Source organism: Staurois parvus, unplaced genomic scaffold (assembly GCF_062004578.1).
Source record: "Staurois parvus isolate SC_StPar_1 unplaced genomic scaffold, SC_StPar_1.0 ptg002113l, whole genome shotgun sequence".
NCBI lineage: Eukaryota > Metazoa > Chordata > Amphibia > Anura > Ranidae > Staurois > Staurois parvus.
The window spans coordinates 181881-203345 of NW_028319909.1; the positions used below are offsets into that span (position 1 = coordinate 181881).

The 21465-nt window shown below is 43.0% G+C and overlaps 1 long non-coding RNA gene across 1 annotated transcript in view; it reads right to left on the minus strand.

Annotated features, from left to right (window-relative positions):
* LOC149432671 (uncharacterized) overlaps positions 1-21465 on the minus strand; it is a 116723-nt gene that overhangs the window by 42698 nt on the left and 52560 nt on the right. The gene's annotated exons all lie outside the window — the stretch shown is intronic.

Genomic DNA, 21465 nt, shown 5'->3' on the forward strand with positions numbered 1-21465 from the left:
ATACCGTACCAGCTGATATATAGAATGACTTAAGCTGGCCATATATTATACAATTTTCCTATTCAATTTCCTTTAGATTTACCTTCAACTATGTAGTGCAAGGGCCTGCCTGATTGCATGCAAATGAAAAGGGTTTAGGTTTGACCTCATAATATATGGTTTTGGTAAATCCAAAGGAAAATTGTGCAAGAAAATTGTATAATCAGCCTTAATATGAATAATTTTATACGTATGTGTAATTACGTCAAATAAAGGCCTATCGTCATGTGATCAAAGGACAATGGTAGGAGAAACCATTTGCTGGCTTCTTATAGAGGGATCCATCAGAGTTCCTCTACTGTGGGTCTCACATGCTGCATCAGAAACAATCTCATTAATCTTTGCTGAATCTCTGCAAAAAAACCCCCCGAAGAGACCATTACCTGCTCAAACGTAGTATGGGGGAGGGGGGTGACAGTGAGATCTCATTGACGGAGGCCTTGGCAGACTATAAGATGATGGCAGTTGTGAGCGGCGGGTCACTCAACCAGCATCAGTCAATAAGGGGAGTATCAGTTTTGGTTGGAATTGCCCTTTAATAACAATTCCCCTGAATGTATTGCTCATTAGTGCTCCCTCTAGTGGCCCAGGTCAGGAAGTGCGCCTGCTGCCACCCCCCTCAGCAGAACGCATGTTTATGTGCCACCTGGGCCGTTCCTCCGCTGGTTTCCACGGCAACAAGCATCGGCCTGAAACGCGCGGTTTGATTGCTCGAATGTTGGATGTGGAATGTCAGATTAGGCGGCACTTATCACTCTGACATGCAGCATCAAAGGTTTCCTCTCTTTTTTTTTTTCCCTACAAACGCACCGTGATGATTAGCTGGAATCAGAAAATATATTCCAAAATGTAATCCATATCGTCGCTCTTCACCTGGAACCCAATCCGTCTGTATTACAGAGTACATTAATATGAATGACGCGCGCCGTACTGCCTCTTCCCGGTGCTACCGGTGATGTAGAAGGAAAATAATATTTTAATAATAGAGGCCGACAGATGTTTGTCAAAACTAGATTTAAAAAAAAAAAATGGACTGCGGTTGATATTTGCATAAAGAAATGTGATACGAATGATTAAATTCTCACTAAATGTAAAAGATGAAACTAAAATATGCACCTGGGTTTTAAAAATCACGCTTTCCTGTGAAATGACCCGGAAAAATGAAGGTATGAAACACTGTGAATTTAATAAAAACTGAATGTTTTGTTAATAAATCCATTCCATTTTCATTACACACCTTATTTTGGACCCATTGATGTCATTAGTGGGTCTCTGTGCTTCTCTATCCAGTGCAGGCAGGTTATGGCTGGTGGGAGGGGCCGACGCAATGCTGTACATTGCCTTCTGAAAACATCATAGCACCCTGCCTCAGTACTCCTCTCAGCAGCTGATGCAAGCAGTGGATGGATGTAGCATGGATGGGGCCGCAGGGGCGGTTGCCCTGGGCGCAAAGTTATACCTCCCAGCCGTCTTGGATTCTGCAAGATCGCGCCAGGATTTCATCAAAATCTTGGCGTTCTGAGGATCCGGGAGCCCCGGGCCAGAACAAGGTCCAGAACATGGCTCCACCAATTCACCTGGCAGACGTGAGCTAGTGCCAGGCACCCAGGGCTTCTGTCCCACGTCTTCTGCAAGGTGCTCTTGGCCTCTAGCGCCAGGATCTCCCATTCTGCTGTACCCAGGGGCAGACTGAAAACTCATGGGGCCCCCGGGCAATAGGGGATCATGGGGCCCCTGTGTCCTTGTCCAAACTCAAAAAAGCCTATGAAAAAGATACCAGGGGCATCTCATGGGGCCCCCTACTGACCCCAGGCCCTCAGGCAGTGCCTGAGTTTCCAAATGATCAGTCCGCCCCTGGCTGTACCCAGCATTTCTTCCCGCTAGCCGAGGACAGCTAGGCTCCACCTTGGCAAGGACGAGTATCATCCACAAAAGGAGGAGCCGGAAGGAGGGATGGTCCATTGTATTGAGCAACGCTGACCTGGGGGACCATGTGACTGGAGGGGGGGCAGTTAACAAATATCTGTGCTGGGGATAGATATATGTTGGGAGAAGTCATCGGGGGAGAGGGGGGCAATTTGGAAGGGGAGAGGTTTTGTGCTGGGAAGGGGATTTGTGCTGGAAGGGGGGATTTGTTGGGAGAATTTGTGCTGGGAGGGGATTTGAAGTGTGTGGGGGGGTCACTGGGAAGTGGGATGGAGGGATGGTCCACTGTATTGAGCCACGCTGACCTGGGGGGGCCATGTGACTGGGGGGGCAGTTAACAAAGATCTGTGCTGGGGGTGGATATATGTTGGGAGAAGTCATGGGGGGAGAGGAAGGCATTTGGAAGGGGAGAGGTTTTGTGCTGGGAGGGGAGATTTGTGCTGGAAGGGGGGATTTGGGGGGAGAATTTGTGCTGGGAGGGGATTTGAAGTGTGTGGGGGGGTGTGTCACTGGGATTTGTGTTAGAAGTGGAAGAGGATTCAGAGACTCGGGGATTGCTAACAGTTTACGGGTTAAGGGGTGCAATATTTGCCTTTCCCATGGTGTTGGCAACCCACTCTATGCCACTGCTTGAGAGGAGTTCTGCATATATTGGAACACCTTGATGGAGGAATGGGTGGTGCATTTGCATGCAGACCACCCTAGGTAACATCAACATGTGATGCTGAGCCTCCATGATTGAATAACTGAAATCCAGTAAACTAAAGGGTGGGGGAAGGGGGGAGCCAGGGACAGTCAGACTGGGGAGGATAAATCTCAGATGGCTGTCCTGTAGTGTGCTGATAGAAACTGTGATTAAGGATCCATGGTTTCTGTCTTCTTCTGGGAATGAGACATCAGGGGTCTAACTAGACCTCTAATCTACTTAGACATCTGATGGCTGTCCTGTACTATAATCATATAGACCACTGTCAAAGAGGTGTGGTTTCTGTGATCTTCTTATGGGAATGAGACATCAGGGGTTTAAATCGACCTCTGATGGCTGTCCTGTACTAATAGAGACCATGGTCAAAGAGACATGGCTTCTGTCATTTTCTTCTGGGAATTAGACATCAGGGGTTTGAATCGACCCCTGATAGATGTCCTGTACTGATAGAGACCATGGTAAAAGAGACATGATTTCTGTCTGCTTCTTCAGAGAATGAGACATCGGGGGTCTAAGTAGACCTCTGATCTAGCTAGACTTCCGATGGCTGTCCTGTACTGTGTTGACAATGACCATGGTGAAAGAGACATGTCTTTTTCTTCTGAGAATAAGACATCAGGGGTCTAAAGAGACCTTTGATGGTGTTCCTGTACTGTAGTGATAGAGACTATGGTCAAAGAGTCATGGTTTCTGTCTTCTTCTGGCAATGAGACATCAGGGATCGAAATAGACCTCTGATGGCTGTCCTTTACTGTGCGGATAGAGACCATAGTTAAAGAATCATGGTTTCTGTCTTCTTCTGGGAAAGAGACATCAGGGGTTGAAATAGATCTCTGATGGCTGTCCTGTACTGTGCTGATAAAGACCATGGTTCAAATAGACATGGTTTTGGTCTTCTTCAGAGAATGAGACATCAGGGGTCTAACTGGGCCTCTGACGGCTGTCCTGTACTATAATCATAGAGACCACTGTCAAAGAGACATGGTTTCTGTCATCTTCTGCTGGGAATAAGACATTGGGGGTCTAAATAGACCTCTGATAGCTGTCCTGTACTGTACTGATAGAGACCATGGTCAAAAAGTCATGGTTTCTGTCTTCTTCTGGGAATGAGACATCAGGGGTTGAAATAGACCTCTGATGGCTGTCCTGTACTGTGCTGATAGAGACCATGGTTCAAATAGACATGGTTTCAGTCTTCTTCTGTGAATGAGACTTCAGGGGTCAACATAGACCTCTGATGGCTATCCTCTACAGTGCTGATAGAGACCATGGTTCAAAGAAACATGGTTTCTGTCTTCTTCTAGGAATGAGACATTAGAGGACTAACTTGATCTTCAATCTAACTAGAGCTTTGATGACTGTCCTGTACTGTGTCAATAGAGGCTATGGTCAAAAAGACATGGTTTCTGTCTTCTCCTTCTGGGAATGAGACATCAGAGGTCTAAATAGACCTCTGATGGCTGTCCTGTACTGTACTAATAGAGGCCATGGCCAAAGAGACATGTTTTCTCTTTCTGGAAATGAGACATCTGGGGTTTAAATAGACCTCTGATGGCTGTCCTGTATTGTACTGATAGAGGCCATGGCCAAAGAGACATGGTTTCCGTCTTCTTCTGGGAATGAGACTTCAGGGCTCAAAATAGATCTACTGATGGCTATCCTCTACAGTGCTGATAGAGACCATGGTTCAAAGAAACATGGTTTCTGTCTTCTACTGGGAATGAGACATTAGGGGACTAACTTGATCTTCAATCTAACTAGAGCTTTGATAACTGTCCTGTACTGTGTCAATAGAGACTATGGTCAAAAAGACATGGTTTCTGTCTTCTCCTTCTGGGAATGAGACATCAGAGGTCTAAATAGACCTCTGATGGCTGTCCTGTACTGTACTGATAGAGGCCATGGCCAAAGAGACACGTTTTCTGTTTTCTCTTTCTGGAAATGAGACATCTGGGGTTTAAATGGACCTCTGATGGCTGTCCTTTACAGTGCTGATAGAAACCATCAACAGAGAGGTATGGTTTCCATCTTCTTTACCTTGGCTATAGATGAACAGTAGAACCAGAAGTTTCTATACATCGGGAGATCAAACAGTGCTAGACATGAAGGTGCAGCTTACAATAAGCTTTGTTGATTGACTCAGCACTTCACAATGGTAACTCCGCTGTAAACCTGTTCAGCCAATAAAAGAACTGACTTTGCTCTGTGACCTCCAGTCCGAGCCTATTGTGTCCAAAATACTCTTGCCCTTGGTTGTTACAGGCAGCCTTTCATCATTGTTAGCTTACCATGCTACTCAAGTGCCTACATAAAGGAGCTGCTGCTCCTGTGTTTTTCCACAAGGCAGGTCTACTACGTGTTGGAAAAATATTGAAATAAATACATAAACTGTTTATCTCCCAAAGCATTGAGAAGGCTGTTTGATCCATGCACCCAGCCAGACAGCATAGCCAGGTCGTGGACCTCTACCATACTGGTATCATAATGTGGTGCAGAACGCACACCCCACTTCCACATTGGATAATAAGAAGGCTGCAGGACAGTAACGAGATCATCACTCTCTTTTCTCTTTTCTTTTCTCACATTTCCTGTCAGTACTATATATGTGGGCTGCAGAAAGCCTTAAAGGAGAAATATGGACTTTGGGGGGGGGGGGGGAAATGAACATCCATAATCACATCTATGCTGCAGCTTTAGTTCTCGGTCTGTTCTGAGCGGTGACCAGGGGCATGCTGACCAATTGGGAACTCTGGCACTGCCCGAGGGCCCAGGGTCAGTAGGAGGCCCCATGAGATGCCCCTGGTACCTTTCATAGGTTTTTTTGGGTGTGGTTTGAGTGTGGGCAAGGACACAGGGGCCCCATGATCCCCTATTGCCCAGGGACTCCATGAGTTGTTAGTCCGCCCCTGGCGGTGACTGTCATTCTCCGATCTCCACTCTGCTCCTCAGACGCTCACTCTAGTGCCTTGAGTGGCTCCAGTTCTCAGCCGCATGTTGAGAGGTGGAGCCTGCTCTCAATCAGGAAGCTGGTTTGATCTTGACAACATTGTCGGGATCCTTTTAGAACCTGAAGCTGCTCTGCCCTGTCAGCTGACATCAGGCAGTATCCCACAGTTAGCCGACTTTGAGTCACAGGAGATCAAAAGCAAGTGCAGAAGTATGGCCAGAAACTCTTCGACTATGCTTCTCTTTTGACTACTCCCGTTGGTCTTCAATTTCCCATTCTTGGCAATGACAGAAATCTGGTATCGAGACAAACTAAAGCCTAGTGCACACTATTAGAAAATCAGATGAAAGATCGTTCACATTTTTCTGTGCCCTCGTCCTGGGGCGGACTGACAACTCATAGGGCCCCTGGGCAATAGGGGATCATGGGGCCCCTGTGTCCTTGCCCAAACTCAAAAAAGCCTATGAAAAAGGTACCAGGGGCATCTCATGGGGCCCCCTACTGACCTCGGACCCTCGGGCAGTGCCCGAGTTTCCAAATGGTCAGTCTGCCCATGCCCTCGTCCCATGTTGAATACAAGAATGCCTTAGCATTCAAGCTTCACTTGATTTTGAAAGTTGTGGTAATGGCACCCAAACACACGCAGCGCATTGTGCTGCAATTGCCACGTGTTTTGGGATCAAGGGCGGAATCCCGTTCACATCTCGTGATTTGGGATCATGGGCAGAATCTCTGCGATTCTGCCCGTGAATCCCAAAACGCATGGCAATTGCCGCACAATGCGCTGCTCGTGTGTTTGGGTGCCATTACCGCACCTTTCAAAATGCACCTTTCAAAATCAAGTGAAGCTTGTCGCCCAAAAAGGAGCAGGGGCTTCTTTTCAGGTGACCAACGAGGAATGGGCTGCCCTATGCAACACGTAAAATCACGTGACAGTCGCCTGTCAAAATCGTGTAGCAGAAACGCTTGTTCCCGCCAGGGGCGGACTGTCAACTCATGGGGCCCCCGGGCAATAGGGGATCATGGGGCCCCTGTGTCCTTGCCCAAACTCAAAAAAGCCTATGAAAAAGGTACCAGTGGCATCGGATGGGGCCCCCTACTGACCCCGGGCCCTCGGACATTGCCTGAGTTTCCAAATAGTCAGTCTGCCCCTGGTTCCCGCTACGTGAAAGTATAAATGCAGCCTATAATAGTACAAAATTCTGGAACAGCAGAGCACAACTTCCCACATACATCTAGTCTATGGCCGCACTTTATTTCCGATCAGGGGCGGACTGACTATTCGGACACTTGGGCACTGCCCGAGGGCCCGGGGTCAGTAGGGGGCCCCATGAGATGCCCCTGGTACCTTTCATAGGCTTTTTTGGGAGTGGTTTGAATGTGGGCGAGGACACAGGAGCCCTATGATCCCCTATTGTCCGGGGGCCCCATGAGTTGTCAGTCCGCCCGTTTCTGATCATGCACAGACTTGCTCTTTCGATTTTTATAGGACGAATACTATACTAATTAAATGAAAATTGGACGTTATAATAATTAATGAGAAAAACTTCCAACGTGTCTCTTTGGAAATTTTTGTCTGAACGGTCCATATCCGCTCTCAAAACCAATTTACTAGCGAACATAAAATTGACCATCGTTTAGAATACAGATATTTTCATTCGATTTTATAATTTTTTTTTTTCAGGTACTTATATAGTCCTGTCAATTTACGCAGCACTTTACATATACAGTCATGGCCGAAATTGTTGGCACCCTTGATATTTTTCCTGAAAATCAAGTATTTCACACAAAAAAGGTATTGCATTAACACATGTTTTGCTATACACATGTTTATTCCCTTTGTATGTATTGGAACAAATATAAAACAGAGGCAGAAAAGCAAATATGACATAATGTCACACAAAACCCCAAAAATGGGCTGGACAAAAGTATTGGCACCCTTAACTTAATATTTGGTTGCACACCCTTTGGAAAACATAACTGAAATCAGTCGCTTCCTATAACCATCAATAAGCTTCTGACACCTCTCACCCGGAATTTTGGACCACTCTTCCTTTGCAAACAGCTCCAGGTCTCTCTTATTGGAAGGACACCTTTTCCCAACAGCAATTTTAAGATCTCTCCACAGGTGTTCAATGGGATTTAGATCTGGGCTCATTGCTGGCCACTTCAGAACTCTCCAGCGCTTCTTTGCCATCCATTTCTGAGTGCTTTTTGACGTATGTTTGGGGTCATTGTCCTGCTGGAAGACCCAGGATCTTGGACGCAAACCCAGCTTTCTGACACTGGGCCCTACAGTGCGACCCAAAATCCTTTGGTAATCCTCAGATTTCATGATGCCTTGCACACAGTCAAGGCACCCAGTGCCAGAGGCAGCAAAACAACCCCAAAACATCATTGAACCTCCACCATATTTTACCGTAGGTACTGTGTTTTGTTCTTTGTAGGCCTCATTCCGTTTTCGGTAAACAGTAGAATGATGTGCTTTACCGAAAAGCTCTATCTTGGTCTCATCTGTCCACAAGACGTTTTCCCAGAAGGCTTTTGGCTTACTCAAGTACATTTTGGCAAACTGTAGTCTTGCTTTTTTATGTCTCTGTGTCAGCAGTGGGGTCCTCCTGGGTCTCCTGCCATAGCGTTTCATTTCATTTAAATGTCGACGGATAGTTCGCGCTGACACTGATGCTCCCTGAGCCTGCAGGACAGCTTGAATGTCTTTGGAACATGTTTGGGGCTGCTTATCCACCATCCGGACTATTCTGCGTTGCAATCTTTCATCAATTTTCCTCATCCGTCCACGACCAGGGAGATTAGCTACAGTGCCATGGGTTGCAAACTTCTTGATAATGTTGCGCACTGTGGACAAAGGCAAATCTAGTTCTCTGGAGATGGACTTGTAACCTTGAGATTGTTGATATTTTGCCACAATTTTGGTTCTCAGGTCCTCAGACAGTTCTCGTCTCCTCTTTCTGTTGTCCATGCTTAGTGTGGCACAGACAGACACACAATGCAAAGGTTAAGTGAACGTCTCTCCTTTTTATCTGCTTTCAGGTGTGATTTCTATATTGCCCACACCTGTTACTTGCCCCAGGTGAGTTTACAGGAGCATCACATGCTTGTAACATTCTTATTTATCCGCAGTTGTGAAAGGGTGCCAATACTTTTGTCCAGCCCATTTTTGGAGGTTTGTGTGACATTATGTCGAATTTGCTTTCTTTCCTCCCTTTTTTTGTTTTGTCCCAATACACACAAAGGGAATAAACGTGTATAGCAAAACATGTGTTAATGCAATACGTTTCGTGAGAAATACATGATTTCCTGGAGAAATATCAAGGGTGCCAACAATTTCGGCCATGACTGTATATTGTACATTCACATCAGTCCCTAACCCTCAAGGGGTGTACAATCTAAGGTCCCTAACCCTCAAGGGGTGTACAATCTAAGGTCCCTAACCCTCAAGGGGTGTACAATCTAAGGTCCCTAACCCTCAAGGGGCGTACAATCTAAGGTCCCTAACTTACATTCATACACATACTAGGGACAATTTAGACAGGAGCCAATTCACCTCCCAGCATGTCTTTGGAGTGTGGGAGGAAACTGGAGTACCTGGAGAAAACCCACACAGGTAGAACATGCAAACTCCAGGCAGGTGGTGCTGTGGCTGGGATTTGAACCAACAACCTGAGTACTGCCAGGTGGAGGTGCTAACCATTTAGCCACTGTGCTGATTATTGTGTGTTAGGCTTTATGGACCTGCAATGTATGCACATTTCTCCATATTTTGGCTTTTTAAATACCTGTTAATCTTGTCAGAAATCCGATGAGTCCTTGTAATGAGCCACCAATGTTGCCTGTACTGTACTGAAATTGCAAGCATTGTTGTCAGCCCTGCCTGACCTCTCCTCCTCATTAGACTACAGAACACCTCCCACTTATGTTATCTCATTGAGGGGAAAGGGGTGCTCTGGGATTTCAGTGCAGCAGTGGCAGTATAAAGTGGGGGATGGGTGCAGCAGTGACAACCCTAGGTGGGTGCAGGGGGGTGCACGCTGCACCGGGTGACACCTATCTCATGGGGTGACACCAAAAATTTTAAAACAAGCCGACGATCCCCGCAAGATGGATCGGATCTGCGGTAACACGTGGTCTCACCCAGGGGCGGACTGACCATTTGGAAACTCGGGCACTGCCTGAGGGCCCGGGGTCAGTAGGGGGCCCCATGAGATGCCCCTGGTACCTTTTTCATAGGCTTTTTTGAGTTTGGGCAAGGACACAGGGGCCCCATGATCCCCTATTGCCCGGGGGCTCCATGAGTTGTCAGTCCACCCCTGGTCTCACCCCTCCTGTCGTGCACACACAGCCTGGCTGGCTCTTCCCCTCCCTGTGTCCCAGTTGCACCCCCCGGTCCTGTGTTGCAAGATCAGTTCACCCCGTATAGGTTGCAAGCCAACGATCCCCGCAAGAGTCTGATCCGTTATTCTCCCCAATCCGTAGATCCGATCCATCCGCTCCGGGCTTGCAACTTATACGGGGTTAACTGATCTTGCAACACCGGTCCGGGGGGTGCGACGGGGACACAGGGAGGGGAAGAGCCAGGCTGTGTGTGCATGACAGGGACCGCCCACCTCTGGAGGGGTGACACCACCGCACCGGGTGACACCAACCATGTATAGCAGGGGTGTACGGAATTTTTTTTTTTTTGTCCGGAGGTACACTTTAAACTAGTTGTATGAATCCATGTAATGATTTCTCTGTGAATACATAACTGCGTTCATTGAACTTTCTCTCTGTCTTACGTTTATCGTTAGTCTTTCGGGACTTCACAGGATCAATCGCTGTCTATTCTACTGAAAACCAGCCAGGGAGGAGTAATGATTAGTCTCTGCTATGATTCACACATGCATGCTTTATGGCTCTTTCAGACAGGTGGTAATGCTTATCACATTCTAAAAAGCGATCTATGGCAGTTCGCTCTTCAGAGGGCGGTATAGCAACAGCTGGTAGGTGTTCAAGAGGCACTACTGGTGTCTCCTGTTGCTTTTTTTTTTTTTTTTTTTTACTTTTTGCAGAATGTTTGCTTTTTATTGCAGCTCACTGCACCGCATCTCCAGGCTGAGTTGCAGTATATACAGGGCACATAGAAAACAATTGTTCATCAGTCAACGCACGAATGTGAACGAGCCCTTAGGCTACGAAGCTGGCAGCTAAATACACATATGAAATACATATATGACAGCTGTTTTACCTGCCAAAGGATTAGTATTTCTCTCCATCCAGTTCTAAGATTTACACAGCTCTGCATACACCTACAGATCTTATCCCTCTATCAGTCTATAACAGGGCAGTTAACCCCTCGCCCTCCAGAGGATCCCCCCCCCCCCCTCCTGACAAGGCCATATTTTGTGATACGGCAGTGTGTTACTTTAACTGACAATTGCGCGGTCATGCAACCCCGCACCCAAATGAAATTTTTCATCCTTTTTTTCCCCACAAATAGAGCTTTCTTTCAGTGGTATTTGATTGCCTGTGTGTTTTTATTTTTTACACTATAAACAAAAAAAACGACAATTTTGAGAAAAAAACTATATTTTTGACTTTTTGCTGTTAATCATGTCCAGTAAAATTTTTTAAAAAAATCAAATTTCGTCATAAATTTAGGCGAAAATGTATTCTGCGACATATTTTGCTAAAAAATATCCCAATACGTGTAAATTAAATGGTTTAGGTGAAAGTTATAGCGTTTACAAATGGCGGTATAGATACTGGAATGTTTTTTTGTTTTTTTTTTACTAGTAATGGCGGCAATCAGCGACTTATAGTGGGACTGCGGCGGGCATTCTGACACTGGGGGGGGGAACTGACTTGCTCTCACTGACATCCCCAGTGACACCAATACAGTGATCAGTGCTAATAAAAAGCACTGACACTGTACTAATGCCACTGGGCAGGAAGAGGTTAACATCTGGGGCGATCAAAGGGTTACCTGTGTGCTGTTTCATTATGCTAGCTGTGTGCTGTGTGTGTTTCTCTGTAAGCACACTGCTTTGTATGGCTCTGCTATGCAGAGCCATACAAAGCAGTGTGCAGGAGCTGACAGGGGAGAGATATGTGTTGTTTATACACATGTCTCTCCCCTGTCTGAGATACTCGGCAATCACTGGGTGACAGCCAAGGCTGCGAATGGCCCCCTACCTGGAACTGCAATATCACATATGTACATGATTTTGAGTACCCGTGCCACCCTGTAGCAGTATTTCTGTTACAGGGTGGCACAGCAATGGTTAAGGGAGAAGCAGAAGACTTCTACTTTAATTGACAGCAGATAAATCATGGCTGTTAGGGATGCATGGCTGCCTGCTCCTTAACAACCATGACAGTTACTGGTTGTTAAGGACACATGTGGCTGCCAACTCCTTAACAACCTGTTAAAATCATACACATTCCCTAACCATTGCATGCCTGGACCACTACCTAATTACGTATGCATTTATGTATTTCCTTTTGTGAATTGAGTTTAATGCTGTTTTTTGCAGTACTGACTGAGCGTTTTGTGGTAAATACCGTAAAGGGCACCTAAATACCACATGCAATCTGCTTTAGTGAATGGGGCCAATTCTTCCTACTGACCACCAATGTTAGGAGCATTCTTCCCACTGACCACCAATGTAAGGAACATTCTTCCCACTGATCACTAATGTAAGGGACATTCTTCCCACTGATCACCAATGTAAGGGACATTCTTCCCACTGACCACCAATGTAAGGAACATTCTTCCCACTGACCACCAATGTAAGGGACATTCTTCCCACTGATCACCAATGTAAGGAGCATTCTTCCCAATGACTACCAATAAAAGGAGCATTCTTCCCACTGATCACCAACATAAGTACCATTCTTCTCACTGACCACCAATGTAAGGAGCATTCTTCCCACTGATCACCAATGTAAGGAGCATTCTTCCCACTGACCACCAATGTAAGGAGCATTCTTCTCACTGACCACCAATGTAAGGAGCGTTCTTTCCAATGACTACCAATAAAAGGAGCATTCTTCCCACTGATCACCAATTTAAGGGGCATTCTTCCCAATGACTACCAATGTAAGGAGCATTCTTCTCACTAACCACCAATTTAAGGGGCATTCTTCCCACTGATCACCAATGTAAGGGACATTCTTCCCACTGACCACCAATGTAAGGGACATTCTTCCCACTGACCACCAATGTGAGGAACATTCTTTTCACTGATAACCAATGTAAGGAGCATTCTTCTCACTGACCACCAATATAAGGAGCATTCTTCCCACTGACCACCAATGTAAGGACCATTTATTCCATTGATCCCCATTGTAAGGAGCATTCTTCCCACTGACCACCAATGTAAGGGACATTCTTCCCACTGACCACCAATGTAAGGGACATTCTTCCCACTGATCACCAATGTAAGGGACATTCTTCCCATTGAGCACCAATGTAAGGACCATTCATTCCACTAACCACCAATATAAGGAGTATTCTTCCCATTGACCACCAATGTAAGCAGCATTCTTCCCACTGACCACCAATGTAAGCAGCATTCTCCCCCCTACCCTCTTATTAACTGGTTTTAGTAAGGGTTCCCTGTGACCTAACAAATTTATTTCAATGGTTCCTCTGGGGTAAAAAAAGTGAAGAAAGGCTTTCAAAGACACAGAAAAGGGCACCAAACCAAAAGGTGAAAGGGTCCAAACAGCTTTCAATTGTTCATAATTTGATCATATATATATATATATATATATATATAAAAAAAAAAAAAAGACGCGTTTCATCAGGACATCAAAAGTAGATATAAAACATAAAAATTAAATTAAAAATACACACTTATCTCCAAACATAAATATCAAACCGTAGGTAATAAAATGTCATTTCATAACACAGCATGATCAACATGACATAACATGAAGTGGTGCTTATAGGAATGAAATAACAAACTGCAAATAAAAGCACATAACCATACCATTACATAAACCACTATACATAGAAAACAATAATATCCAATAATATCCTCAGCAGCAATGAAATGCTTTATTCATATGCTGTCCTTGCAAATTGGCTACACGATGAATCAGAGGAGGAAGAGTGCTCCATAGGGGTATATATATCAGAATGGAACGATGGAACAGCAATGTATCAAATATTACCAACACGACTATGATCGCTGCACATGTAACAATAAAACAATTACGGCTCCATCAACCTTCAAGTGTGCTTACATAGGAAGTATATGAGCATACCTTTCATAATGGAATAAGGACATGAATGGACTTAAAGGCAACAATAACCAAATGGATCTGTGTTCAATAACGAATAATACGTATATCTACCGTACATCGGAAAAAGCATAATCCATAGAGAGGAACCATTGTGCTGAAAAGCGATACGGCGACAAGAAGAATGATTGGAATGTTACCTATCCTTATGAACTGCAGAAATGTGCTTAGTGACAGTTATAACTAGTTAGTGGCAGTTAGTTTTATGAAAAAAAAACAGTATAATAATAAAGCGTGGTTTTGTTTTATATATTTTTATATATGCTTTTATTTGCAATTCATTATTTTATTCTTTTTTATGCCATTTAACTGTCATGTGATTGTTCCATGTTGTGTTACCCTAGGCCAGTGGTTCTCAACCTTCCTAATGCCGCGACCCTTTGATACAATTCCTCATGTTGTGGTGACCCCCAACCATAAAATTATTTATTATTATTATACAGGATTTATATTATTATTATACAGGATTTATATTATTATTATTATTATTATTATTATACAGGATTTATATATTATTATTATTATTATTATTATTATTATTATTATTATGAAGGATTTATATTATTATTATACAGGATTTATATTATTATTATTATTATACAGGATTTATATATTATTATTATTATTATAATAAAGGATTTATATATTATTATTATTATGCAGGATTTATATATATTATTATTATACAGGATTTATTTTTTATTATTATTATTATTATCATTATTATTATACAGGATTTATTTTTTATTATTATTATTATTATTATTATTATACAGGATTTATATATATTATTATTATACAGGATTTATATTATTATTATACAGGATTTATATTATTATTATTATTATTATTATACAGGATTTATATATTATTATTATTATTATAATAAAGGATTTATATATTATTATTATTATTATTATGCAGGATTTATATTATTATTATTATACAGGATTTATATATTATTATTATAATAAAGGATTTATATATTATTATTATTATTATTATTATACAGGATTTATTTATTATTATTATTATCATTATTATTATACAGGATTTATAGCGCCAACAGTTTGCTCAGTGCTTTACAATATAATGGGAGACAATACAGCAACAATACAGTTCAATACAAGAGGGATAGGAGGGCCTGATCCTGGGAGCTTACAATCTAAAAGGGACTGTATTCACATACTCACATCACATCAACCACAGCTGAATATAAAAAGACCGATCAGCATCCAGATTAAGTTCCCATGGTACAAATATTTTTTTTGCAGGAGTTGATGATTTTACAGTACATGATTTTACATTTACCCAGTAATTATAATTCATGAAGTGTCGTTTTACCTCCAATACTGCTCTCTAGTAATACACACCAAACTGAGCATGTGCAGAGTGTCCCCACACTATATGTGTTATCAGTAGACCCTTTGATACAGGTCCTCATGTTGTGGTGACTGACAACTCATGCAGGGGCGGACTGACAACTCATGGGGCCCCCGGGCAATAGGGGATCATGGGGCCCCTGTGTCCTTGCCCAAACTCAAAAAAGCCTATGAAAAAGGTACCAGGGGCATCTCATGGGGTCCACTACTAGTGCTAGTAAATTGGTTTTGAGAGCAGATATGGACCGTTCAGATAAAAATTTCCAAAGAGACACATTGGAAAGTTTTTCTCATTAATTACTATAACGTCCAATTTTCGTTTAATTAGTATAGTATTCGTCCTATAAAAATCGAACGAGCAAGTCTGTGCATGATCAGAAACAGGGGCGGACTGACAACTCATGGGGCCCCCGGACAATAGGGGATCATGGGGCCTCTGTGTCTTCACCCACATTCAAACCACTCCCAAAAAAGCGTATGAAAGGTACCAGGGGCATCTCATGGGGCCCCCTACTGACCCCGGGCACTCGGGCAGTGCCCGAGTTTCCAAATGGTCAGTCCGCCCCTGACTGTAAGTATAAATATTTTTTGATCTATTTTGTAGCCCTGATGAAGAGGAAGTGTGTTTGCCCCTGAAACATGTTGTCTGTCCTATGTTATTGAATTACACACAATCAGAAGCATCTAAGAGTCTTTCACCTTTTGGTTTGACACCCTTTTCTGTATGTCTGTAGTTTGAGCCATTTCTGGGTGCCCATCGAGAGAAGCCCATTCCTTTGGAAACCACCTCACCAGAGCCAACGAGCTTGTTTGAAAAACTCCCTTGCATTTGTAAAGAAGTTCCAGTATCTCTTTATTAAGTCTTTCTGAAGCTCATGTCTCTAGCACTCTGCTCTCTCCTCCTTTCAGCTTGCCCTTGTTAACCCATGAAGTCTACGAAACACCTGATTGGCTCTATTTTTCCACTTCCCCCTCTCCCAGTTTGAGCTCTGCAGTAAAGGGATTGCAAATTTAGGTACATTGCTTACAAAAATACATAAAATGATGTTTTACTCCTTACAGAGCTCATTTGTGTCTTCTATATCTGTCTGGAGTTCAATTTTAAGAAGGGTAATCATAAGGCTTTTCTAAAACCTACTAAGGAGTCAGGTAGTGTGAGTGAAGCCAAAGAAAATTGGTAAAATATCTACTTTGCATTGCACCGCAATAACAAATAAAAACATGTGGTCATCGGTGTGTGGCCACCATTGCCACTGCAGGTGCGTTCAATTCAATAGTTCTTTCTATGGGGGTATTTGACAGCTGGGCATAAGAAGCCATGTGGTTCTGCATCCAGCATATGTCTGCACCAAGCATTATATTACTCCAGAGCACAGACTGAGGTTCACTTGTACTAACCAGGCTGTATTATTCATGGAAAGGGAAAGATGAATCAAATGGCTAAGGAAGTTGTAGAAGGGTGGGAGCTATAAAAACAAGAAGGGAGTTTTTTTTACTCATAGCTTTCCTAGAGGCACCCAAGACTGTTCAGCAGACCAGCAGAGCATGCTTCCCGCTAGAACGTCCCATCCCCAACCCCATCCCAATCTCTTCAGCTCCGCAATAACAAACTCAAAGTTTCCATAACATGAGAAGAGAAGGGAAGGGAGGAAGGGAAGAGAAGGGAAGAGAAGAGAAGAGAAGAGAAGGAAACCATACCCCCAATAGGACCAACCACTGGACATGATCACAATACAATCCTATTACACTCTATATATAGAACACTACACCCCCAACATGGCCGACCACTGGACATGATCATCATACAATTCTATTACACTCCATACATAGAACACTACACCCCAACATGGGCGACCACTGAACATGATCATCATACAATTCTATTACACTCTATACATAGAACACTACACCCCAACATGGGCGACCACTGGACATGATCATCATACAATTCTATTACACTCCATACATAGAACACTACACCTCAACATGACCGCACACTGGACATGATCACAATACAATTCTATTACACTCTACGCATAGAACACTACACCGCCAACATGGCCGACCATTGGACATGATCATCATACAATTCTATTACACGCTATACATAGAACACTACACCCCCAACATGGCCGACCATTGGACATGATCATCATACAATTCTATTACACTCTATACATAGAACACTACACCCCAACATGGCCGACCACTGGACATGATCATCATACAATTCTATTACACTCTATACATAGAACACTACACCCCAACATGGCCGACCACTGGACATGATCATCATACAATTCTATTACACTCCATACATAGAACACTAAACCCCAACATGGCCGGCCACGGGACATGGTCATCATAGAATTCTATTATACTCTATACATAGAACATTACACCCCCAACATGGCCAACCATTGGACATGATCATCATACAATTCTATTACACTCCATACATAGAACACTAAACCCCAACATGGCCGGCCACGGGACATGGTCATCATAGAATTCTATTATACTCTATACATAGAACATTACACCCCCAACATGGCCAACCACTGGACATGATCATAATACAATTCTATTACACTCTATACATTGAATACTACACCAATATGCAAAGTCACATGTCACTGATGGTGACTAATAATGAATAAAATATGAATAAAATGAATGTCGCAAGGTATAAGAAGCCCGCGTGAGGGTCTAATGTGATCCTAGAATAGGTGCGTGGAGGACTTGATCCGAAGTGGTAGATGAAATAAAATAAATGAGTAAATTGCGCACTCACCAGAAGTGCGCAAAAAATACGCCTTTGAGATTTGCCTGTATCACCAGGTGTGTACGAGGTCATCAGTACTCATGTAAGGGTCAGGATCCTGTACGCCTGCTGGTCACGTCTCAGGTGTGGTACTCAGATGTGAAACACGTTCAATGGTCCCTTTAAGGTGCAGGTTCTGCTGGTGAGGGCCCTCAATAAAGAGAGCCCAATAAGGGACACACCATAGCGTGATACCGTAAGGATAGTTTATTCACAAATAGGTGCAAACAGGTAGGTATGAACGTGTGCCAAAACGCATAGGAAAAAGACACTGACCATATAAAATTCAGGATGGCCACCAGCGGTGGCTAGACGTCCAGCTACTCTAGCCCCACTGACGCGTTTCAAGCGATGCTCATCATCACAGCCCTGCACCCCATGATGCAACATTCCAAACTTTAAAAAATTAAAATTGGATGGGTTAAAATAATGTTTTTCTTTTTCTTTTCACAGAATTCTCCACCTATTTACCAGTTATCAGCTGAGCCGCTCTATTTGTTCCTCTGGGTGTGTCAAGACTATCCTAATAGCTGAGATTCAAAACATTGTTTGAATTCTCTAGACAGTTATGTGTGAATATTACACAATCAGGATTATTCAAAAAAAAAAAAGGCAGTGCAAAGAGCCATAGAGCCATGTATTGTTCCATGAAAGCAGGAATGCCTATTGTTTCTTCACTTTGTATTTTATTTTCATTTAAGCATTTAAAAAAAACTCCTCTTTTAATCTGTATTCACACTCTAGCCATTTTTTTTTTTTATTTTGGATAGAATGTGGAATGGTTGGACCACTTATTCGTTTTTAATTGCTGACTGTGTTCCTCTTGGGTAGATTCACCATCTCTGTTTGTTCCGGTGACCTGATGTCACAGGAGCAATCCAAAATTTGATGGCAAATCCAAAATTTGAGAGTTGTCACCTGTCTAAGAGAAGAAAACCCATAATTTTGTAGAAATGTGCTCTTCCTTTCTATTTTCCTTCTTTCTTTTTTGTGTTTCCAGGACAAAGGTGAAGGGAAATCTCTCGAATGAGACACAGACAAAAATAAAATAACCAGATAGGGGGTTTAAATAATTTCCATGTCCATCCAAAATGAAAAACAAAAATTGGCTTTACATACACATCAGGGTTTGTTCCATGATCTTTCTCCTGCTGGTAAAGAGTTGTGGAGACGATCTTGATTTGACTCTTTCGATGGTTATTCTCTTATAGTGATCCGCTGGGTTTTTATAGGGACAGGAATTTATTGGATTTGGTAGAAATTTAGACTAGTATAGATAGACAAAAGTCACCTAAAGCGTATGTACACCCAATCACTAAGCAGAAGCATGCTCAACATGACCGGCCACTCAACATGAACATAATAAAACTGTATTCATTCTATAAATGGAACATTACATTTCCAGCATAATCGACCACTGGACATGATCATAATACAATTCTATTACACTCCATACATAGAACACTACACCCCCAACATGGCCGACCACTGGACATGATCATCATACAATTCTATTACACTCCATACATAGAACACTACACCCCCAACATGGCCGACCACTGGACATGATCATCATACAATTCTATTACACTCCATACATAGAACACTACACCCCCAACATGGCCGACCACTGGACATGATCATCATACAATTCTATTACACTCCATACATAGAACACTACACCGCCAACATGGCCGACCACTGGACATAATAATATTACGATTCTATTACACTCTATACATAGAACAGTACACCCCCAACATGGCCGACCACTGGACATGATCATAATACGATTCTATTACACTCCATACATAGAACAGTACACCCCCAACATGGCCGACCATTGGACATGATCACCATACAATTCTATTACACTCTATACATAGCACACTACACACCCAACATGGCCGACCACTGGACATGATCATCATACAATTCTATTACACTCCATACATAGAACACTACACCCCCAACATGGCTGACCGACCACTGGACATGATCATAATACAATTCTATTACACTCCATACATAGAACAGTACACCCCCAACATGGCCGACCACTGGACATGATCATAATACAATTCTATTACACTCTATACATAGAACAGTACACCCCCAACATGGCCGACCACTGGACATGATCATCATACAATTCTATTACACTCCATACATAGAACACTACACCTCCAACATGGCCGACCACTGGACATGATCATCATACAATTCTATTACACTCTATACATAGAACACTACACAGCCAACATGGCCGACCACTGGACATGATCATCATACAATTCTATTACACTCTATACATAGAACACTACACCTCAAACATGGCCGACCATTGGACATGATCATCATACAATTCTATTACACTCTATACATAGAACTCTACACCTCCAACATGGCCGACCACTGGACATGATCATCATACAATTCTATTACACTCTATACATAGAACTCTACACCTCCAACATGGCCGACCACTGGACATGATCATCATACGATTCTATTACACTCCATACATAGAACTCTACACCCCCAACATGGCCGACCACTGGACATGATCATCATACGATTCTATTACACTCCATGCATAGAACACTACACCCCCAACATGACTGACCACTGGACATGATCATCATACAATTCTATTACACTCCATACATAGAACTCTACACCCCCAGCATGGCCGCCCACTGACCACTGGACATGATCATCATACAATTCTATTACACTCCATACATAGAACTCTACACCCCCAACATGGCCGCCCACTGGACATGATCATCATACAATTCTATTACACGCTATACATAGAACAGTACACCCCCAACATGGCCGACCACTTGACATGATCATCATTCAATTCTATTACATTCTATACATAGAACACTACATCCCCAACATGGCCGACCACTGGACATGATCACAATACAATTCTATTACACTCCATACATAGAACACTACACCCCCAACATGGCCGACCACTGGACATGATCATCATACAATTCTATTACACTCTATACATAGAACATTACACCTCCAACATGGCCGACCACTGGACATGATCATAATACGATTCTATTACACTCCATACATAGAACACTACACCCCCAACATGGCCGACCACTGGACATGATCATCATACAATTCTATTACACTCTATACATAGAACATTACACCTCCAACATGGCCGACCACTGGACATGATCATCATACAATTCTTTTGCACTCCATACAAAGAACTCTACACCCCCAACATGACTGACTATTGATTCATTTACATTTTCCATTAATTTATAAAACAGTGTTTTTCGACCTGTTACTATTT